This window comes from Corvus kubaryi, unplaced genomic scaffold (genome assembly GCF_017639235.1).
Source record: "Corvus kubaryi isolate FWS band 111438036 unplaced genomic scaffold, C.kubaryi_AGA036_p1.0 37334, whole genome shotgun sequence".
NCBI classification, from domain to species: Eukaryota; Metazoa; Chordata; class Aves; order Passeriformes; family Corvidae; genus Corvus; species Corvus kubaryi.
The window spans coordinates 4,361,811-4,386,152 of NW_024581108.1; the positions used below are offsets into that span (position 1 = coordinate 4,361,811).

At 37.4% G+C, this 24,342-nt stretch overlaps 1 long non-coding RNA gene across 7 annotated transcripts in view; it reads right to left on the bottom strand.

The window, feature by feature from the left end:
- Nucleotides 1-2,753: 2,753 nt before the first annotated feature.
- Nucleotides 2,754-24,342, bottom strand: part of LOC121665565 — a 63,042-nt gene continuing 41,453 nt past the window's right edge. For 3 of the 7 annotated variants that reach the window (XR_006016395.1, XR_006016394.1, XR_006016392.1), the window contains 2 exons: nt 4,954-6,631; nt 2,754-4,279 (listed from right to left, as the gene is read on the bottom strand). This is a non-coding gene — a long non-coding RNA (uncharacterized LOC121665565). Of the gene's footprint in view, nt 4,280-4,953; nt 6,632-9,428; nt 9,491-24,342 lie in introns of all 7 variants that reach the window. The other 4 variants (XR_006016393.1, XR_006016398.1, XR_006016397.1 and 1 more) reach the window with 4 other exon arrangements.

Consider the following 24,342-nt stretch of genomic DNA (forward strand, 5'->3'; position numbering starts at 1 on the left):
AAATTTAAATGTGTTAGTTGTGTGGTGCCATTACAAATGCTATTTTTGGCTGAAAAGGATAAGTGATTGCTCACAAAATAAAAGAACTTCAGATTATTTCAGCTAGCCCTGGCTGGGCTCTTTGGAATGTGGTCTGTTTCTGGCATTTGCACTTGAGGATGATGTATAGGAAGAAAACAAAAATAGTAAAGTTCAAAAAAAATTATAAACCTAAATAAAAGAGAGGGCAAGATGTAAAAAATTTTGTAGTGGGTGTCACCATGCAACTGCTTGGAAAAATAATTGATTACCATTGTAACTCTGGCAAGTAACAAAGATATACGTTAATAGGAAAAAAAAAAAAGGTGTTTGGCAAGAAAAATGGGTATCTACATGAGGTAAAAGTCAGGATTGCAGGAGCTTTCCATTTTTTTCCCCAGGAAGACATGGTTGGAGTCTAAAATTGTCCAGATACTGCTTCCATTTCAACTATAAATGACTTCTATATTTAACTCTTTATCTTACTGTGTGACTTCACCATCTGTAAAGCAAGAGATGTTAGTGTGATGGTGTCAGCTGTGCCAAAAAGTAAGTCTATCATATTCATCCTGCCATGGTCCTGAATATCACAGACTATTTCTATCATAGGAATTCTTTGACTTCTAGTTTTAGAGGTAAAACCAAGTGTCTTTCTGTACTTGCTAAACAGAATTTATAGAATTGATCCAGAAGCTGTTGAGTTGGATGTTTTAAATCTTCTTATGCCACAAGCCAGGGAGAAAAAAAGAACTTAGGGGTAATTAAAAAACCTAACAACTCCAAACCTCATAACAAGCCCTTAGAACCACCTCTGCTGTCCTCAAGCATGGTGATGTGCACACTGGGGAACAACAACGGATCTCTCATGGATGGGGGAAGTGCATTCCCTCTCCTCTTCCTCCACTGCTGTAACACCAGTGCTCCTATTATGTCAAGGTCCATTGCATTTACTGCAACTTTGATATGCCTGACCTAAAAATATTGCTGTGAGTGAATTATTTACAATGACACAGAGGAGCAATTTTCTAGAATGTTTCTATGGCCCGTGGGCATTGTACTGAGTACATATGTATGATATTAATAAAAAAACATGAAAATTACCATGAAACCTTTCCACAGTATATCAGTTATCATTACCAAATTGGAGTTGTGCTGTGGCTTTATAGCATAAGGAAAGATGTGTACAAGCCAACATTTCTTCTGGGGTGGGGAATAATTGTGTTGTTTTCCAATGAATATTATTAAATAAATAGTCTGTAGAGGTCGATTTCAAGCTGTATGAAGTACTGTATATCTGTACACTAAGAAGACATTTTTCTATTTCTATATGGTGTAATTAAAATCATTGATAAATTTCCATGCTAGGCACCATTAAAAAAGACAACTGCTGCAGATTCTCCTGTTCAGAAACTGGTAAAAACTTGCAGTCCAGGTGGAAATACTAGTTTTGTATTTGTAATGGGAGTTGGCTATCTGCACCTATGTCAGTGCTGGCTGAGGTTTCTGCACCCTGATCCAGCAGGTTATGAATTGCTGCTCTTGCATTAGTAAGTGTATGGAACAAAATCATGACAGAAAACAGGAGAGATGTGTATTTTGAAGAGAAGTACTGCCTTAGAAAAGGATGTAACTTCTTGCAGTGGAGTTTGTCCCTCCTCAACACTAATCATTCAGGCACTATCACTTAGCACAGAAAACGTATCTGCAGAAACCACTCATGTTCCTTCCAATGTTGAGAAATTCCAGATTCTTCTGTTTTGATAAGTCTCTCTTAAAAACACATAACACATCTATAACTAGCATTAATAAGTGTTGTGCAAAATGAAGATCTGGTTTTTAATCTTAGTAAAGAACTTTGTTTTGCAGCAAAAACATACTAGCTACAGCTTAATTTGAAAACTTTTCCTTCTAGATAGAACATACGCCTCTGAGTCTTGCTTTTACTATGATCTTTATCTGCTTGCAATAGGTAAGTCTGTAGTAATTCAAATTCCCATTTCTGTAGAAATGGGTAAACCTAAAGATACAGGCTTATCTCTGAAGAGCATTGCTGAAAAATCATTTATCCACAGCAACTCTTCCTTTTAATACTTTACTCTTCTGTCTCTGACCATGATGGTATTCAGTGAACAACAGACCATGTGTGTTCTTCCCCAGTAAATACTGCAATGAAAAAAGATAATCTTCCCAAACACTGACTTTAAATAATGCCCAATTAATTTCAGGATTTATTTTGCTTGTATTCTTGTTTTTTGAGGAAGTTTTTTTCTAAAAATATTAGTTTCACATGTGACAGAGGACTGATCTTTCATGATTGAAATATATTTTTACCATTTAATTAGACTGGTAACAGATCAAAAGTAACTCTAGATGTATTGTCCCATGATAGCCTTGATATTTGTATGCTGTTTAGTTCCTACACAGTGAAACTTGAATAAAACAAGCAAGTTCAGTAAACAAGATAACTTGTGTGACTGATGTGCTGAGGAAACTTTGTAAATAATCAGACTTAAGTACTGTTTATAAACACTCCCATAATGAGGAACAATGATATGATGGTATGCTGTGAGATTTCCTGATTTTGTAAGCAATTCCTGCTGAGGAATATTTGAGTTGCACTGAGTCTAAAGGCTGAACTTACCTTGGATGATTGTGTGAAGTGAGAAACATAGACTGGTCCTTCTGTGTACCTGCCTTGGTTAATAAAGGCTTATAAAGAAATAAGGAAACAATTGTGAGCTTATTTACACTTTATTTTCTTATTGCAAAACTCAGTGTGACAAAGGTTCTCAGTTTACAGTAATTTTACAATTTAACTGCTTTTCCATTATTATTTCTGGATATACATTTCTGTCATTTTTCAGATCTCTGAAAAAGGCAAATGCAATAATATCCGTGTTCTTAAAATGAGTTTCAAGTAAAATTAATTAATATTTTTTGTTATAACATTTTTATCCATAACTCTTAAATCCCATTATTTTTCCATTTGTATTTGCTATCACAAGTATAGAATAAAATTTTACCTTTTTCACATCGATCTTTTTGAATAAGTTTGGAAACAATGTGAACTAAAAGTTTAGAATTAAATATTTAAAGTTTTAAAAGTAAATGGTCCTCCATTTTATACCTCACAGGTAGATGGCAACCAACAGACTATGGAGATATCTAAACTATCTTAGTCCAGCAGTAAACTGTACCTCAGCAGTTCAATTTGTAGTTAGAGTGGTAGAGGTCATCACAAATTCTTACATGTTTTGCACATCATGAAGTCTGATGTGAGTTACATTTTCTTGGTTGTGCAATACCTTGACCTAATTCTACAACTTTCTTAAACAGAATGGAAAATTCACACCTGAAAAAATGAAACTTAAAATTTGGCGCTACTTTCCTGAGTTTCTGTAACTGGTATGTAATTTGTTTTTACATTCTGTTTTTAAAAAGGATTTGCTTTATTTGCAACTCTTTGGTTAAAATGGCAATTAAATATTCTCTCCTCTGTCAGAGTCCTTAGATATGGATATACAGAGCTTCCTGTCCTGTTATTTTTCCTGCATACATAGTAAGTAAGAATTTTCACATTTTCCATGTTATTGAACCCTGTGAAGACAATATTCCAGAAAAAGACGGGTGTTTTCTTTTCTAGTCAGCTAAATAAAACGCGCTCAAAACCAAGGAAGCAAGAAGTGGATACCCCCAAGTATTTTTTTTCCCAGAAAATTGTAGCTTATAGGAAGTGTTTGCTTCTCACTACTGCCTTCAGAGCTGCTGCTCCTCTCAACGGCAACTGTACAAAGTGGGGCCACAGTTGCATTCATTGTTCAGTGAGCTTGTCCACATAGTTAAACCCACCGACAGCAATGAATGTTGATTGTGACCTTTTTGTAAAGCTTGGCAGGGTGGGGGAGAAACATCATGTGATGGTTAGGTTGCTATCTTCGGTGTTAAGGCCTGAAAGCATGAAGTAAGGAGGAGGATGGTTAGCTGGAGGGTACAATCAACGGTCGATGGTTTTCACTTTAATTCCAAACTCACCGACAGCGTTGAATGTTCACTGAAGCAACCACTACAACAGAATTCCATTGACTTGACTGTATCCTCAAATGTCTGAAAGTAGGGGGGGGGAAATCAAAATTCACACAATGATTTTAATCATACAGATGATGCAACTTCAATCATTTTTCTCTTACCGACACCAACACCCTTCTCTGCCCATTGTGTTTCAGTCTTTGTGCAAGGAGCTGGCAGTTTCCCAGACTTCTTTCTATGGAAAGAAAATATGTTTCAGTTATTCAGGCTTCAAAAATAAAGGTTAGGGATCCAGGCATGAGTGGATTAATGTTTTCTGTTATTTCATGAGACTGAACTTCACAGTAAAACAAAACATGAGACCTCATAAATGAACAGAGATGGCTAAGTTTTACAAATTAGTGTTGCCAATTAGAGATTTCTCAAGTGGGCAAAATTTCTTTTGCTGATTTGTTTAATTGGATTAAAACTTGGTTAGGATTGATAAAAAATAAATTTTATTTAAAGAAGGCATAAGTTTTCAATAAACACATCAGAGAGACAAGAGCTTTTTTCCTTACAAATTTTCATACATGCAGAACCTGTTGAGATTGTTTTCATGAAGAGAAAATGAATGTATATTAAGTATTGTGAATGTATATTAAGGCATGACATCTATTTATTTTCATATTTTTTTTCTGTCAGCATGGTGTGCACATCCAGCTGATCATCACACAGTAAAGTCCTTATTCTTAAAAATTTCCACAATAACACAACAATTTTTCCTAATCTTCTGAGCCTTCCAACTCAATTGTCCTAATCATTAATAAAAACAAATAATAATTAAAAAAAAAAAAATTGTAGTTTGTGTTGTAGAAGAGTTTGAGAGGTTGGCTCAGAAAGCAAAACATGGTAATCCAAAAATTTTACCTTAATTGCATTTGCGAGGAGGGCTCTTATGCAGAAGGTGTTCTTGAAGCTCAGCTTGTCAGAATTCTTTTTTGCTAGGTCCGCTCTTACTGTGCTGAAATTGTGATGTATTCATTGACTTACATGAAATGCTGTTTGTTTGTTTACCTTATCCTTTGCTAAAGATGCCCTATACTCTCTCTTATCCAACTGTGATCTATAAGTCTTCATAAATGTTTGGGGTTTTGTCTGTACCTGTGCTAAGGGAACCTACACTAAAGGGCTGGAGTTCATCAGTGTGCTGCCCCTGCCTATTTTGTAAACAAATGCTATGACAAGGGCTTTATCCCAACTGTTTCTTTCAACTAATTGCTCTGCACATGGAGGTACTTATTACATCATTTAACCCAACTGTATTTTCCATCTAATATAACTAAAAGAAAAAGTCATTAATGTAGCCTACTGAAGAACTAGACAAGACCTGAATCAAATAATTTTCTTCTTTATGGTAGATTTAGATGTGTTTTGTTTATGAAGGCCACTGGGATTATGAATATAGCTAAGTCAAATACACTTTAATTAAATGTGGCAGCCCACCTTCCTTTCCTGATTCAGCAGCACAAGATATTTGCTGCCAATATTTTTGCTTTGAAATTTGATTATTTTTATTTCTCCGTTTATTTGTACTGAAATTTCCAATGTTTAATTCCATGGATGTTACGAAAAGACATCTGTACACTGGCATGAGTGCTGAGAGTATAAGGCTCTCCAAGTTAGTCTTATGTGCATGTGTTCAACATTGTTACATCCAAATGAATTGACTTTATGGTTTAGGGTCGCTCATGTTTAAGATCAGCCCTATTATGAGCTTGTTTTCTGTACGTCATTTTTTTCAGCGTTCATTCCTATGCCCTTATTCCCTGCTTTCATCTGTCCCTTCACACTTCAGTATGGGGGCTTGCCTGGCTCATATCTGGCAATTGAGATGGGGTGCAGGGAAGGAAGAGGACCTGTGTAGAGCTTGTGACTGGATGGATTACATCTTAGAGGGAATTACTTTCACAGGTTGTTATTGATACCTCCCCACCCCCCATAATGGAAAACCTCAGTATTTCCTTGGTCACCTAGCCTCTGAAATGGGCTGAAACTTCTAAGTACAAAAAGTATTTCTGGGTTCCAGCCCTGATTCATGTTGTGTGCAGGTTATGCAGGGTAAATATGCTTTCATCTTCTTTTGTCTGGTTTTCATTTTTTTTTTCTAAATCCCTTACCAGGCTTAGCTAGCTGTTACAAATGCCAGCTTTATTTTAAATTTTATTTCGGATCTGCAGGCTTATGTGAACATTCAGATTGGATGTATTTTTTTTTATTTAAGGTTAGTAGGTCATAAATAAACCAAATCACTTTCCTTGCTATGAGCAATAGGGTCATGATGTAGATGAAATATCGCTTTAAAAAAACTGGAACCTAACGTGAATTGACAGAGGTACATGAGGAAGTAGTCCATCGTGTTGCTGCAAAGGCCATAGGGATTTGGACTGCTAGAGCTGCCTGTCTTAGGAATAGATTAGATATCTTGTCTGATGACCTGTACTTAATTTAAGTGACTGCCTTTGCAAGTCCTTCCAGAGGGCAACTGTGTGAAGTAGAGCATCTCATCTTCAGTCTTCAGTCCTTTTCCTCCTCTTGATGGTCTGACCTAAATTGAAGATATGGTTGTTGTGCTGCACAAATAGACAATTACTTCAATACTATGTGAACTGCGTTCACTTCTAATTAGTTACCTTTTCCTTTTGACCTTGGCATGTTGAATCAAAAGACTAGCATTCCAACCTTATTGTACTGGTTAATACTGGGCAACTGTTACACAACGCACTTGTGTTAACAACTGCCTTACGTACAACAGAAGCAAAAGCTCCCTCTTGCTGCTCAGGAGTTGTGGACCTGTCAAGTACTACTCTGCCTTGCTTATTTCCCCACCTTTTCCTTTCTTCTTCCTCTCCCCCATACAAATGCTAGATGAGATATGGAAGATGTCAGCCAGATAGAAGTCTGGCTTGCAGGCCACTTCAAACAGCTGCCTTAGAACTGTTACCAATCTTCCTGCTGGTACAGCAGGGAGACTGCTTAGGAACAAATCCTTAGGTGAATACACAGAACTCAGCCTTGGGGCTCTTACAGGTTTAGGTACTTTTCCTAATCGTGCATTAAAACAGTCTATCCACATTGTGTACTGGTTAAAATACCATGTTAACAAATTTGTAAGGTAGATACTTCACATGGTTTACAGCATCATTTTTCTTTTGCTGACATGGAATTTTTTGTTAGTGGAAGGTGGAGTTTAAACTTTTTGAAGCCAAATATTCATTTGTATAAAAGGAAGACAACAGAACAATGTTCATACTGATACTGCAGAGTTATCTCATGGGTGCAGTTGTTGGCTACTTCCACCTCCTACTTGCCCTCTCCCAGTCTGTCAACAGACTTCCAGTTATACACTTAGGGACAGGAAGAAATGCAATGTGTGGATGTATTTTTTTAATTGTCTTGCAAAAGTGAATTCCAATGGCAGTGTCTAAAAATGGCAGTAGCACTCTTGGGTTCAGATTCTCAGCTAGAGTAAACTGACACAGCTCCTTTGACGTCAGTGGCATCTGCATTTATGCCAGCTGACACCTGGATGCTCATCTGGCAAAAAGTGGATTAGAATGATCAGTTATTGGTTCTTATATTTTCAATATTTTTGTGCTGTGTTCATCTTTTTTATTAAACCTTTCTAAAATGACAATTTTTCATGTTGTATTGACATTTTGCTTTCAACAAATCAGCAGTAATACTAAATCTCAGTAAGTATTGACACTGCTGTGCTTCCACTGAAAGGAATTAAATCCAGTTGACCATAGTGATTAGATATTCAATTTGTTCTTAGATGACTTTGAGTTATATGCTGAAAGTAAAAAATCTGTGCCGCTATCAAGAGGACAAAATGAAAAGTATTTGTTTCTTCTGTGATCTTAAAAACTGCAAGAACAGACTCAAATAAGTCACTGTAATCTAAGACTCTCACTGTATTCTACAGACACTGCAGTTGTTTCTGCAGTGTGTTGGAGTATAGCCTCAGCTCCTAATTACTGGTGCAGTAAATCTAAGGCTAATGTTTTTCTAGAAATCCAACTAAGCAATCACCATGTTTTCATGTTGCCTTAGACCTATGGAAACATCTCTGTTAACCTCTGCTGGAAAAAAAAAAATGATGTGGGAGTATTTCACCATTTACTGGAGTACAGCCATCTCTGGGGAAAAGTGGCAGCTGCATAACATCTTGAAGCACTAGTGCATGCCAGCCTGAGACAGGGGCAAAAATTTTTGACTGCCTTGTTTAAATGCTGCATTCTACAAGGCTGCTTTTTTGTACATTCCTGGTTCTTGCTCATAGAATAAGAGGGCAGGAAAACAGAAAACACTTCGAGGTGAAATATTATCCACAAAAATGGTTTTTAAACTAAATCAAAACTTGTTTGACATGAACAGCCATCACAGAGAATCTGAAGTTCACCAGAAATGGTGACATCTCCAAATATGCTGCTTCATGAGTTTGTCGGCTTTGACTAAGTTTTTGAGTAAGTTTGCTGTCCAAAAATTGACTGTACTCTTGAAATGAAACACATCAGCTAATATTATATGTTTACAACACAGGCTATAAGGTGGGATACTGATTAGCCATGCTAATTTAGGAACAGAAAAAATGTGAGGAGCAGCAATGATATTAGTTCAATCAAATATTTGATTGCGCTTCCAGAAGTAATTTAATTGCAGAGTTCAAAACTATGCTTTGCCCATTAGAATTTTACCTGATTAGTATTTTGTTAAATCTTGATGTTAAAAAAACTTCCAAGCCCAAATCTAATACGAAAATACCCACAGTAGTATTGGCTTTTTGCTTACTGCTTTAGATTTGTGTCTCAATCCACATAAATTTTTACTCTTATTTAACAAATCATAGTTGCACTCATGTTCTAAACAGACTTTTATATCTGCCCCATTGAGCCTGACTGCAATTTATTACTTCATGTTGTTAGTTCTGTTTGAAATTGTAAGTGCTTTTCCAACATACAGGATTCAGGCCCTGGCTCTGAGATTTGATTTTTATTTAAAACCAAGAAATTTGTAAATAAATTCTAATACTGCCTGCATTTTCCCAGTCTCTTGGATCACAATTCTCCACTCTTTGTTACTGGAACACATTACTATTTATGGAAGATATGCACAGTGTCCATAAATCATATGCAAACATCTGTTCTTTAGATCAGTAGATGGAGTATGGTAACTGGTTCTTTCATTAATATCCATGAAATAATGCTCACCTACTGATGTTTTACTTAAACTCTAGTATTTTAGCAAATATTTCAGTAATCTAACTTTTCAGGCAATATTAGTCAAAACAGTAGAAATTGCAAGCACAGTCTGGCATAGCGTTAGTTCCATGTGGCCTGTACCTGAAAAATGCCAAGTGAAAGTTGTAAGATAGAGGGTAAATATTCATAGCAACAGGATCAACCTGGCTAAAACACAAAAGGTTCTGTCAGTAATTCTCTCTGCACTCATTGCTGCCTTTGAAGAGAATCTTTTTCCCTTCCTCCCCCTTCCTGTGATAGCTTTAAACAGGCATCCTTTTCTTATTTGATGAATCTGGACTGTGTGTAGTGGTCTACATTTTTGTCTTAGTAGTATGATCTATTTCCCATGTGATTCTGCAGACAAGGTTCTAAGGCCAATAACTGTGAAGCTGTGCTCTGGAAACATATGGTGAGTGTGGAAACCAAGGCTGTGTACAAGTTAAAATGTAAGAGGTGGGAAAGACAATATTGTAGAATAGGATGGGCATGGGATGGAAAGGCAGAGGATAAGAGTTTTCTTATTCTGTCATCAGTCTCAGTGTTAGGATTTTTGGATATAGTTATTTCAGTTGTAAAGAGAAGAGTCTTGAGAATGTATCCTGTTTAGCATTTATGTCAAGCCTTCATTTGGTTGTCATATGTACTGTGGATACGTTGGGTTTTTTCAGTGTTTCCTTTGTGTTTGTATTCTTTTTACAGGAACAGACTTGATATTTTGAGACTAGAGATATAAATGTCAGCATAGTTGAATTTTCATAGGAAGAAAGTAAGTATAAAAATGCAGAGCAAAAACATTCCATATTTCTAAAAGTATAGTCCTACTGTAGCCAGCTGTAAGACAAGAGACTGTAGTCCTTTTTCTGCAGAAAATGGACTTGCTTTTAAGTTGCCTACTAATGCTCTTGGTATAAAACTCCTAAACTGCTTCAGAATTAATTCAGAACCCCATTCTAGGATTTCTGGAGTATTTCAGTACTGTTTGCATGTTGTTTTTTGTTTTTCACAGTGTTATGTGAAATAGGTACGTTTAGAAAAACATGCTAGTGGGCTTTCAAAACCTTTTGTTTAATTTTTCTCCTGATTTTTTTAAAATGATTTTTCTAGAAGCTTGCACTGAAGGTGCTGAGTGTAGGTTTGCTTAAGAGATCCTTCCTGTGTCTGTATCTCGCTGCCAGAGCAGAGTGCAATAGCAACTGGCTTTAATATCCCATCCCCCTCTTCATTCTGTGTTGCCATAGGAATGGCCTGTGAGAATTACCAAATTCAAATAATTATGGTCCTGCTGCACAAAGTTTCTTTTGATCAAGAGCAAGTCATTTGAACTCCAATGTTTAGTGGGTAATACTTACAGCCTCATAAAAGTGTAGTGATGGCTGATATCTCATAGTGCTTTGAACATGTGAAGTGCTATATAAACAATATAGGGCTATTGCACACAACTCAAGCTATTAGCATTTGAGGCACAGTGCCCCAGGCCCTTGGAGGGGAAGTCACGTCCTCACTGGAAAAGAGGCACCTTTTGAGTTCTGTCTGCTTCCAGATTAGGTATCAGGAGCTCTCAAGGTAGCATAGAGATATGAAACCCTTGTTTTTTCAAATACTGTATCTGCTATGCTACACTGGATTCTAACTAAAGGCATTTGATAAGAACTGAGATTCTGAAAATGTGAGGATGGTAAATCATTTCCTGGTTGCATTACTTCCTTTGCTGTAATTGTATTTTGGCATTTCTGCATTTTTTTCCTTTGTGAAATTTCTGTATGGAAATCTATTTGTTGCTAACATACTTGGTATTTTTCATGTGTAATTTGAAACAGATGAGAGATTATGCTTCATCTTTGTTCCATACTTTAGGCCATAAATGCAATTTGAGAATGTGTAGAACACTCCATGAATGTCCGTGTGTAAATCATGGTGAAATCTTGTTCTTAAGGTAGCAGTACAAGTTAAGAAAATAGTCCAGGGGGATTTGCTCCTTAGCTGATGCAACATCAGCCTGTTAGAGCTGAAGGTACTGCTCAGATGGGACAGTTTACATAGGACTGATGGAATTGCCTGATTTGCTTTGTTTTGACTCCTTTACACATTTTGCATGCTCTGATAAGTAAGGGCTCCTGTTTAGGACCCACAAGAGTTGCCTATCCTTGCAATCACTACACCATGAAGTCTGGGGCAGTAGAAAGGCTCATGACTATCTTCAGGGAGAAGAGGAAATTCCTTGAAGTCTTTTTATGCCAGTCATTGCTCCAGTTTAAAAACAAAGCAGTTCTTGGTCTAGAGTTGGCAAAATATTCCTTTTGCTTTTTGATGGTGTAACTTCTTTTCACCAGTAGAGACTATTCTAAAGGATTGAAATTTTCTGCTTATTTGTTGTGTGGCTTTTTTATGTCTCAAGCTAAGCTTTTAGGCGTGTTAAATGATGTAAACAAGTTTTGGATTTTTGTTACTGTTATCTAGTAACAGCCATTCAAAACAAATATGCTATTGACTCAACTCTAAAAAGCCCTGGACACAGAATAAGCTCAGACTTTGAAGGACTGGGCACACAGTTTAAATATTTAGCATAGCAAAACCCATTGCAGTACAATTGCTTGTACAGGATCCAATAATTTACAGCACAAATGTGAAGCATAATCCCATGTATTCAGGGAGCAAATGCCTAGTTAGTTTACTGTTTTCTGGTGGTTCTTTTTTTATCATGAACAACACACACAAACACAAAATACTTTTTTTTCTGCCCTGGCAAAGGTATTTTTAAGTAATACATATACTTCTAAAGAAAAATAGCCCACAATAAATAGATACAAATTACCAGAACTGTTATAAAGGTCTTATCTTTATTATTGAAAAACAGTGTGCCCTTTAATGGTTTGTAATCTGCCTGTGTTTTTGTGGCTTCCTCAACATCCTCCTCCTTGTTGAGCTCAGTTACCCTTTGAAAAGCTCTTTGTGCTCCAGTGACCACTTTAAACTTTCTATTGACAAAATAAAGCTGGAGTCCTAATTTATTTTTCCAAAAGAAGGTGTGAGTTGAAAGTGGTCATTCGCCCACAAACCTATGGTGAGGACAAAGTTGATTTTACTGGGAAGGGGGAGTGATGCCTGGTCTCCTTTTCTGTCCTTCAATCCCCATCTCCCAGAGTCCAAAGTAAACTGCAGTTCCTACATGTCTTCCTGAAGTTTCAATTTTCCAACCTCACAGCAGCACAGTTTTCCTTTTGTAGCCATTTGCTGCAGCAAGGAAAGGTAGGCCAAGAAACCATCTTTGAGTCCTCAACTGGGATTGGTTTGTGAATCCAAATTGTGTCTCTTAAAACCATGGGAAGACTGACTGGGAGATTGGCAATGAAGTAAATGAATGAATGGGATGGAGGAAAGCATGTACAGCCAAATAAGAGGGAATTATTAAACCATTCTTTTTAAGCTCTTTATTTCTTATTTAATTCTTATTTATTATTTAATTCTATTAAACCATTCATTTAAACTCTTTGCTTTATGTGCACTTATGTGTAGCTTAAAAATACATGTAAGCACATATGCAGACAGTTTAATGTGAGAAAAGAAAGGGAAACACCTCTTTGTTTTGGAGATTTAAACAGATCAGTACATCTGTAGCACCCAGAAGCCTCAAACATTATCTAAATGCATTTTTACACCACAGGGTCTTCCTTTCCTGCAGTACCCAATATATTTAAATACAAACCCTGTGATGAATTAGTAGGTTTAGGAGTAAGTAGATGGCATTTTTTGCAGTCAGCTCTTTCTCTAAAAGTCTCAAGAGATCCCCTGTTACTATCTCAGTAACCACTTCTAATCAACAAATCATAATCTGAACAAGTATAGGTGATACTGGCTATTCTGAGGAGTTTTGTTTCTGCATCAATACCGCCCTGGATTTATAAACCATTCCTGTGCCAGTACCTGCCTTTGTCTTGCTAAAGGTATCAGGGAGCTTGAGGCTCACAGATTAAATTTTCTGTGCTGCTCAAAGGTGTTCTATTTGTGTTTTTATTTAGAAATATCTGGATGAAATTCCATTTGGTGGGAAGTTCCATCCCTTGAGTCCTATGGTAACTCCACTGAACACCTAAAGCAGAGACAGTATGCTGGCTCTTAGCAGATAGGGTGAATTTCATTCTTACTGAATATGACCCAGGTGCTAAAAAGCTGTATCTGAAAGTGCTGGGTTAAAAGCACGAGTCAGCTATGTGCATAAATATTGCATGGCTATATCTTTAATGGGTTCCTGTCATAGACTTGCTTTTGTTTAAAGATTTCCATAACCCTGCTGATTTATTGCATCTTTTCTAGAAGTATGCTGTTAGCAGGAAACTCAGTTGAAGCACTTTCAATGATGTTGGAGGATCATTATACTTTCACTTGAATAACTAATTAGTTGCAAGAAATTAAACACTGCTGTTTAGCACAAAAACACTTTAAAGAAGTGCTTTCATTTTTATTGTGGAAAATGACCTCAGGCACTTGAGGACGTGGGGCAGAAAGGGGAAATAATGATCCTGCTCTCTTTTAATATAACTTTTGTTTTCAATCCCACCTGGTAACTAGCAGGCAGCATAGCTGTCTGAATAGGGCACTCCACTTGGACTTCGGATAACTGTGTTCTGGTTTTTCTGATCCTGGGGATCTGACAGCTTTCCTCATCCTATTGATTGAGACTGGCTTAAGGTTCCAAATACTGTCACTGAAGGCTTGGGAGATGGAGTACAAGACTGAGGAAGACATAAATTAGTGAATAGGATGGGAGGAAGAATAGAATATGACCAAAGAAAGGCTATAACCAGTCTCATGTTTCTGAAACTTAATCTGCTTGTTGTGAAATGTAGTTTTTTTTTTTTTTTACTTGGCACGTGAGGGCCCTGTCTTAAATGTCTTGGATAAGAGCTCAGTGTTATTGTCACATGGTGTTCACAGCACTGCTAATCTAATGTAAAACACAGCGAGGCGAGGAAGAACTCACAGCTCAAATACTTAGTGATTCACCGTACTTCTGAGGTAAAAACTGGGCGGAATTTGAAGACAAATGGTATCTGAAATCTAGATTCTTCTCTGATATAAAATTAATTTAATGGGCCAATCCTAGACACTTTTTTGTCTAGAACTGCAATTTTTCCCTATTATTGGAGAAATATGCATAAGAAATCGATTTTAAATTATAAAATTAAAGCATGACAGGATGCACATACAAATCAGTTACTTCCTTTCAGTCTTCTCCTCCCTCTAGGAGGAGAATTCCTCAGGTATTTGATAAGAGAAGTATTGGCCAGTAAGGTGAGGGCAAGGGGGAACGGGGGATTTTTTGGGTATTTTTTGCTCTCCTCTTCCTTCTCGCTAAGCCTATTTGCAAGATTAGAAAGTTTACTTTGATATGTGTATCTGAGATGTGATATGAAAATGCTGGGAATTATTCAGCGCAAAAAGGGAGTGGGCTGCTCATGACAAACTCCTCCTGAATATAAAACGTAAAGATTCCTATAATGCTTTTAACACTTTTACTGTCTCCTCTGCTCTTTGACTTCTTTCCAATACTTAAGCACCTATTTTGGGTACCGGTCAGGATCAGAATCTCATTCAGTTCTTTATGATTATATTGGATTACCTGCATAATGTGTCTTCTGCAAATATTTACATAAACACACTACATTCTGGTGGCTATGGGTGCCGCTTTCTTTTTCCTTTTTTTTTGGCTAAGTTTGCAACTTATTGGTACATGAGGATGCAGGAGACAGAGGTTTGCATGTATGCATATCAGGAAATCTAACTTTCTACTTTCTAGAGGATTCCCTACCAGGCTTTTTAAAACAATACTGTACCCTGAAATTGCATGCAGAGAATTTCAAAAGGAGCAAGGGATTTTAAAAATTCTTTCCTTGATACTTAGAGAAATTGCTGCTAAAAATCCCAGTGTGCTTTTTTTTTTGGTGCATCACTGAAGACTGAAATCTGAGTGTAAGAACATCAAAGAAATTTGTTAAATTCCTTGCAATATATCTCTCAGGTAAACATGATGCAATAGCCCAAGATGCTTTAGTTGCAGAGATGGTGAAAGCGTGGTGCTAAAACCAAGGCTGTGGGTTCAATCCCCTACGGGTTGTTTGCTCAAATGGGACTTGATGATCCTTGTGGGTCCCTTCCAACTCAGAATATTCAGAGATTTAAAAACTCATGCTTTGTAGTTATTACAGCGGAATAATGTATAACTGAATATAAATCCAGTAAGAGACATCAGAGTCAGATGTTAATGACAAATGTCTAAATTTCCCTTTCCCCTTTATGAACATGTTCTCTGCTTTGCTTCCATTACCTCATTTTGCTTTGCTTGCTCTTTCATTTTGATCTGTAACTGCTCAGGGAGTTAATGCGTCTTCAAAAAACGGGTGCTGACTTTGAGGGTAGTTTCAAACTGGTTTAGCCTTCTGCCTATAGTTCAGATTGAGTTCATTTGAGTTCTTACTTAGATCTAAATCTTGAGATTCCTTCTCACTTGGATAATCTTATTCATGCCACACCAAATACTGACTTACTAATCTTCAGTCATGACATGTCCTTATGTCATGGAAAATATATGGTCCTTCTTAGTCTTGTATAATCAAAAGTAATGGAAAATGTGGAGTCTAGAAAACCTGCATCTCTAGGGAGAAGAGAATGTAAGACTCTTCTTTAAATAAAAAGCTTTGAAATATGTTAAAACACAAAGACAGCCATGCTTCCCTTGCATTTACACTTTAGTTATTGGATGATGTCACAAAACCAGAGCTGATTGTGAATGAATCAACAGCAGAATAGCCCTAGACCTCTTTACTGAGAAACCACCTTAACTGAATATGTTAAGACCCTGAGGGGAAAAAAATATTGCTTTAAGTGGAGTATAGGAAAAAGTATGTAACTATGCTCCATTTTTTCCATATAGGAGACTCCTATGTATCACTTGTGTGTAAATGTAGCTAATTTTCTATTTTCAGTAGCTGTGGTCACATGCAGTTGAAAAGACAACGTGAGCAAGTGGGTTGGGTTTGTCACACATTTGAGAATCCTTGCTTTTATTGGGCCTATGCCGAGTGAACCAAATGTGTAGGGATTAGGTCCTAAAGCACATTATAGGTGATTTCAGGCAAATGGAAAGAAAGTTTCACTGTGGGAATTGGAAAAAAGTTCTGAATTGGAGAGAACGTGCTTGCTTGTCAGGTATAGTCCAGAAAGACTTTTTTTTTTTTCTTCTTCCTTTTTCTCTGCCATTTCTTCTTCTACTGAAGATATAAACAAACCTTATTTGTCTTCCTTTCTGGTTTACTAACGTGTGTGTCTGTAAACATGTCTTCGTGCTGATAAATAAATACGTTTCTGCAAAATTCTACAGAGCACAAGCATCCAAAGGCTGTATATCTCATCAACTAATGAATTTTGACATCCAGCACAAACCATGGCTGCTTTTCTCAAATGGTCAGCAGTTCTCCATACAGATCTGCTGGCAATGAATTGAAGTTTCTAGAGTTCAAAACCCCTTAAGTGCACTGAATGAGTATAAAATCCACTATCTTTATAGCTACAAAGACTCATTGGAGTTTTGCAGTTCTTGAGTGGAATTAGGAATAGTTTCACTGGTCAAAACAAATCTGTTCTCTTCAAATTATACCATGTCTCATGAAAATGAACAGTTAATAGTATTGCTTGCTTTATGGCTTCTTTGTGTCGAATACTTTCATGTATATTATAGATATTTGGCAGAGTTGCATAGTGAGAAGCTGAATGATGAACAGTCTGCATTCTCTCGGCTTTGGTTTTCTGCCCAGGATTTTTAACTCACTATCTTTATTAAGAGGAAAAAAAAAAAAAAAAGAGTAGGTTTTAAGCCCCAAAACTACTTTATTTCTTATTCTTTCTTGTGCTGTCTTGAGCCTTTGTGTAGCACTAGTATCAACTATTCAATCAGTGTCTTTGAAAAGCACCTACCAGGCTGCCAGATTCCTGTTGCAGGGGAAGCTAGATGGTGCCAGAAATCAGTCACTCTGTGCTAAATATTGCTGCTGGCTCCACTCCCTGTCTCTCAGAGCGGGTAGAAGTCTAATCTTCTGTTCTTTAGTGAAAAGATGGCAGGATGTAAAAATGCCATGTGAAGTTGCTGTTATGTAACAAATGTCTTGCCATCCTGCATGGTTAAGGAGTTAAACTGGTCTCTGGTCTCAAAGGGTGGGTATCTTATATTACGTGGAATGTTGTTATGCTCAGCTGATGTGGTATTTGTCATTTAGTTCTTCACTTGCCAGATCTTTAGCTCTGTGAATTTAGAAATTCCTCTGTTTTAAACGAGCTGCTTTGCTTCCAGTCAAGTCTAAGCACCAATATCACACTGCCTTGCACATGCACAGAACACCACCCAGCAGAGCTCCTATAAAGCAGTTCAGCTGCCCCCAGCATTCGCCACCCAGATGATGTTTGTGCACAGTTGCCATACTGAGAATTAAAATGCTGTAATATTAAAATTAAACTAGGAAAAAGTAATGCTGAAGGTAAATGTGCAAACAAATCTGTTCATAATTGTAAATGTATCTTTATGGCACTTCCAGTTTTTATAGAATCCAGGAGCTCTTCTGAAAATGCTAAGAGCCATTTGTTTGTATAAGAAGGAACAGAATAGATTTTTCAATCACACTTAAAATATGCAGATAGTTTTTAGTAGGCATTTAAAACAATCATTGCAAAATTAGCCTAGTGTAAGACTGATCAAGCTGCAGTATTTTTAAGTGTGTTCCACAGAGGGGTTAAGGTGCTTAATTAGCACATAGTATCAAAATTCAAAATCAGAATTCTCAAAACAGGCATTCAGTTCTTGTCTCACCATGGAGAAGCCCAAAGCCACTGACCACCAAAATATCTGCCAGACAACTTCTGTCTTGCCAGGCTGGTGCTGAGCCCCTCTCTGCAGAAGTGCCCCACTGGACTCAGTTCAGTGTGCCCTGTACCACAGGCTGACAATGTGTGCACTTCCCTTCCCCTCTGCTTTCTGCTCCTCTGAGCAGGCATCAGAGCAAATCCTAAATATGTGGGAAGATGGTGGCTTGATCACCAAGCTGTAGCCAGGCATATTCTCTGTTGCCAACTGAATTATTAAATTGCTCTTTGCTTCTTGAGGAAACATTTTGGAGCATAACTCAATCACAATACCTCGTTGTAGCTGGGGTGGGTTTAGGTTTGAAATCCAAGGTCTATGCCCTGGGTGGGTTAAGCTGTTTCTTTGGAGGAAGTCAGTACAAGTGCCTGCTCCTTTGTCAGTTGCCAGAGAAGTGTTTTCCAGGCCAAATTCCAGGAGAAAATTTCTAGTGATGATGTTGTAAGGCCAGCAACATTAAATCCAAAGTTCAAAGGCTGCAGTTCTAGGTCTGTGGCTCTCATAATTCCCCCACAGTGGACTGTTTTCAACCTACAGACTTTGGAGAGTCTTTTTTATATGTGAAGCTCTGTGTATTGCCTAGATATAAATCTCTATGGATATTTTGGATATAGATGCTTGGAAGATGACTGCAGCATATAGTGGAACTGTAAGTCCAGACCTTTCGTTGCTCGAACCTATTTTAAGGACTCTTCCCATTTGCCTTCTAATTAGGAAATGGATGCAATGTTTGTGGGTTATGGTTGACTTCTCTTGTCCTTAACTAAGAGGCTAATATATTCTTTCCTGGGTGTTCTGCTTTCATCATAGGTCTAAGTTGATATTGCTCCTTCTGCTGAAGTGACAGCTCCTGGGTGATGTGTGACACTGCACAGCCAAGAAATCTGCATGCAGGATGTGTTTTCTTCAGCTCTATAGTTTTCCAGGGAGAGGTTTAGCAGATAAACCAGAGCCCCAAAGTCTGTTTCCATTATCAAAAAGCTTAGCTTCAACTGCTAATTCGAGAAATATAAATGTATGAAAGTAGTATTTATGCATATGATTTTGATAGCTGAAAACGTTAGCATATGAATTTGAGGGTCTGAAAAGGATTTTTAGAATGCAAATTAACTTTTTGCTAAGTCTTACACTGAAAGTTAAACCTGAGAAGATAAAAGAAAATAATATTCATTTGTAGCAAACTGTAGGGTTTATTACTCTGTCAACAAGCAGTTGGGTGGCCCAGACAAAAACAGAAGGCTTGCTATATCTTACAAGCTCTTTTCTGGAGATAAAATGTTGGAGAACGGCTCTGAGAGAAATTTCTTGTTTACAGATTATTAATATGGAGAATTACTAGTGGGAGCAACCTATAATATTCAAGGCAGTTTTTCTCCTTTGATAACCTCTATTTTGGATGCTATGATCTACCTTCAGTGTAAGAGTTTTTGCCTTTCCTATCTGCAAAGTTGAACCTTAAAAAGTGCTATGCAGTTTTCTTCTACTCTGTGTATGCCAACTAGAGTTGGCCTAATAAAGGAGTACTTTCCTTTTCAGGTGGGGATTTCCTGAGAAGGTATTTTCCTTTTAAATTGACTTTGGAAGACGTTAACTGAGTTTTGAGCTTCCTTACTCATGTTTGACTGCTTTATTACTGAAACTTTATGCTGATTTTTTTTTTTGTTGTTGTTTATTGCTCAGAAGATCAGGTAATTGAAATTAATTTAGTTACTCTTCTCTAGATGCCTTTTGGGAAAACAGCTTGTACAAATGTGCTGTAGTATGAATCTTGCTGACTTGCATTTGATTTTTCATTTGCTACTTTGAGACAAGGAGAACAAAGGTTGCTTATGTAAAATGAGAGCACAGAAATATGGCAAACATGCTTATTCTTGTGAGAGGTGTGGTGTGTAATAGCTTACGATGAGGTGCATTTCCAGAGTCATTATGACTAAAAAGATGCTGCCTAATACACAGGTCTGGTAGAGCTACTGCTTCTGACTGTATTTTCTCCCCTTTACCTTTCCTGCTTCTGCCACCACTGCACCCCTGTTCTGCATTTTTCCTTCATGAGGGAGGGAGTTTATAGGGTAAAACTAGCTGGCAACAGAAGGATGCTTCCAGCTGGACTCTAAAGATAAAACTCAAAAATATGTTGCAAAAAATGCACTGGAAAAAGGGAAATAATAGCCTTGGGAGCTCTTTCTGTTGTGAACTGTGGCAGCTGGGCAATTGCATTGCAAGGGGTAATGTGTCTGTGGCTTACGACTAGTTTGTAATTATAAACTGAAGATAATTCAGTGCGCTATTTATATAATTTCTTGTTAAACTTGTCATGGATATTCACTTGTGATTCTATTTAGGTTTGGCATTTTTATCATACTTTGCTTAGATAGTTTCCTGCTTTTCTTATGTTTGGGAAAATTATGATCAGAAGGTTTTTCCTATATGAGGTGATAGAGGTATTTTTTCAGGACCAGAATGCAGGCATAGATATTTCTGTGGGTTTGGGAAGTCTTTTTGCATTTGGAGTTGATTTTTGGTTTCTTTGCTCTTCAAGTATTTCTTCAAATCAAACATAGGTGCTTAATAACGAAAACTGATAATGTTTCATCTGCCAGGTATGCCATTAAAAAAATGTGTGTCCAAACCTGCAGCTTAAAAAGAGATGTCTGGATGAGCTCAGGGAAGCAGTTCACAGATTATGCTAATTCACATTCACTCCAGAGAGTATCTATGGCAAATTGTCTGATTATAAAAGTAATTAATTGTTGAACTGATATGCAAGCTCTTTCTAGTGTGCTAGCTTAAGTTTTACCCAAATTTATTTTTCATATCATTAAATCTATAACAGTATTTAAAACTTATAGTTGTGGTAGGCGTGGTGCAAGTTTCTATACAACCCTATGCCTTTGAGTGATGTTGAGCAGCGAAAAGTGTGGAGAGGAGGAATAGTTTCTACTTTGTGTCACCTTCAGTCCCATCACATGTCCCTGAATATAGGTGCTTGCCACTTGACTGTGCAAGAAAATGATTAAATATGTGTGGCTGGGTTTTTTTTCTGTAGAAATGAAGTATTCCAGACAGTTGTGCTATCATTGTATGCAAGTTGAAATTGGAAGACATAGTTGAAGGAGTTTGTGGAGAAACCAGAGAAATGTCTGAAAAACTTAAAATATTTCTATGCATTCATGAGTTATCAGGAAGTTCAAAATTTGGTCACCAAGAACATGACTGAGTGTAAACAGGTCTGAATAAAAGAGGGTCTTTGAGGCACATTTGAAAGAATAGGTATCTTTGATGGTAAAAAGTAAAAAGGCTTTACAGCGTCAAATATTTTTGTCTTTTTGCTGGGCTTCATAAAGCACAAACTTTCTATGTAGTTGAGAAGAAATTCAAAATATTTTTTATTGGGCTTTTTTTAAAGGCTTATTTCTATCAGTGCTCCAACAATAATATCTTCTAGAAAGTACACTGACCTAAACATTTAGTGTTGTTCTATACAAGTTGTTGAAGACCACATATATTGGAAAAGTAGTACACCTATTTCTTTTTGATACATCCTAAATTGAATAATAAAATGGTGTTTTCCTTTGATTTAAAAAGGAAAAAGATATGAAAATATATAACAAGGTGTAAAGTGGAATGCATGCAATCATTAATATACATCCCTGACAATCTTGGAAATATGTAGTCTAACATGAGACTTGAGATTTGTAAGAAGGAATGCAGAGGGTACTCAGCATTCTCACTTTGGTTTGTGTTCAAATGCAGTCCTCTTCCTATTCTGTCAGGGAATGTTGACCTCGTCAATAGGATATACCAGTAAGTTTAAAAATGGCCCTGATATCCCAGTTTGGAGCATGGGGTAGAGGAAAAGGTATTCTACTGGTTTCCTGAGTAAGTTCTTTCATTTTATTCCTGAAACACAAGTTACAGACAGCTGATTGTCAAGTATGAATTAAATGTTTTTCAGGAAATACCACATCTTTTCAAGATGTCTGAAGAGAATACCTGATATTTTAACCCTTATTTAAAGGTCAGAGATCAAGTTTACTGAATCAATTAAAGGAGGCAAACTCTATGCAGAAGATCTGCAGTTCTTGAGAACTCAAACTTAGTATCTTTTAACAGAATCTTTTGGGGGGAATTATCATATTCACTAATAAACAGTGAGTTGTTCCAGGGATAGCTCTGGGCTATCCTGAAGACAGTATGTCTTCAAAGTAGGTTTTGGAAAAGGGCCTGATGTTACTTTACTTTGTTTTTTATGAAGTTAAATGGAAATTTTTGTGCTGATTTTTAAAGTTGAGTTTAGGAAAGGATGATTACTTCTGTGCAAGGAGGATTTTCTGTTTGAATTATCAGAACAAACCATCAGTACTTGGAATGAGTCTAGTCCAGACTGATTCCACCAACTCCTTAAGAGCCTTTGGGCAGTTGTAGTGAATGACATTAATTTATAAGAAATTAAATATCAATGGGGCATTGATAAATATGGTCAGATGAAAACAATTTGAAAACTTAAAGTATCTTCAAAGGATCGTCCATATCAAGATTCAGTGATCATACCAAGTCACTTAATACACCATTACCTAGTGTTCTAGTCTAAACTGAGTGCATTTAGCAATAGTTGCTATGGGTAGTATCTGGCATATCACAGTTGTTTCTTTTCACAAAGGAGAAACATGTCGTGAAGAACAGTTAAATATTATAGATAAAATGTAGATTTCTTCCAATTCAGTCATTGGCTGATATAAGCCTCTATGTACATTTTTTATCAAATAAATATATAAAATTTTGCCTGGTATTATTGACATGTGAGTGGAGGCTGGTATCTTTCATCTTGTTGATATGTCAAATTTGGACAAGTTACCCAGCACAGGGAAATTTCAGGCTTTTCTCTGGTTTGAGTCAGGCACTGGACTAGGTGAGGGACTGAGGTCACTTTTAACCTCACTTATTTCCAAAGTGTCTCTGATTTCAGTCATTCTGAGTATGGATTGATAAGTTTTGACTGAACTGCATCAGAGGCCCTTCTGTTGATAGAGATAGTTCAGACAGCACAAGACTTTAAAGTAGATTTACTTTTAAATGTTTGTCAGATGTTTCAGAAGAACTTCAGTATCTGAATGATACTGAGCTTTCTGTTCTAAAGGTCAGGAATAGGAAGTATATCCTTTTGACTATTGACACTTAAAAAAACCCAACATTTGGGATCTTCCTATATATGCATGACTTTCTCCAATGGCTGTAGTGTAGTGGCCTTTTGCTGTGGTTTGCCTGTGAGAAAGGATGAGTGAAAAGCTGGGTGGAGTTTTGTTACGCTTCCATAGTCCTCTGTCCAATGCCAAATCATTGTAACTTTGGATGATGCTGAAAATGGAGTGTGGGAGGAGATAAATCACACTGCATTGGAGGGGAAAACAAACAAATAAAGAAGCTAGGTGTCATAGGTTAGCAAGCATAGTCCCGGAAGGGACGTCCTTGCTAAGGGGTGCTTACAGTTTCCTCTGGGAACTGATAGAACCTATCAGCTGGCCAGTTTGAATATGGACAATTCTCTAAGCCACTTAAAGTTGTGATCACCTCTGTGATCCACATTTAAGAATAGGCAAACTCCCCCTCCAAGCTCTCTCTCGTTTCCGGCGCTGGGACAGGTGGCTGCAGGGCCCGAGCAGGGCCCAGTGGGCCCAGCCAGGCCCTGCTTGGGCCAGGCCGGGCCGGGCCACGGCCATCCTGAAGCCATGGGCCTGTTCCAGCCGTGGAACCCCCCCCACTGCCTTGCCGTGGGCAGCCGGAGCAGCTCGGCTCTCCCCCCTCTCCACTGCGATAAGAAAAAATTCAACATTCCAGCTGTAAAGCTGCAAGGCCGAGGTGAGAGTAACCCTTTTATTGCTGTGAAGAGCTGAAAACCTGAGGGAAGAGAGAGAGGAGATGCTTAAAGCTGAAATTCTGTTGTGAAGCTATGATATATCAGAGTATCCTGTTGTAATTTCATGAAGATATGGGGGGTGGAGTGTTCAATTCGTGAGCAAAAGCACCTGCGCTGAGATAGGCAGATGCTGACGCAGCTGTAATTTCATGAGAAGTTTGGACAGGGAGAGATGAACCAGATGAGGACTTTTG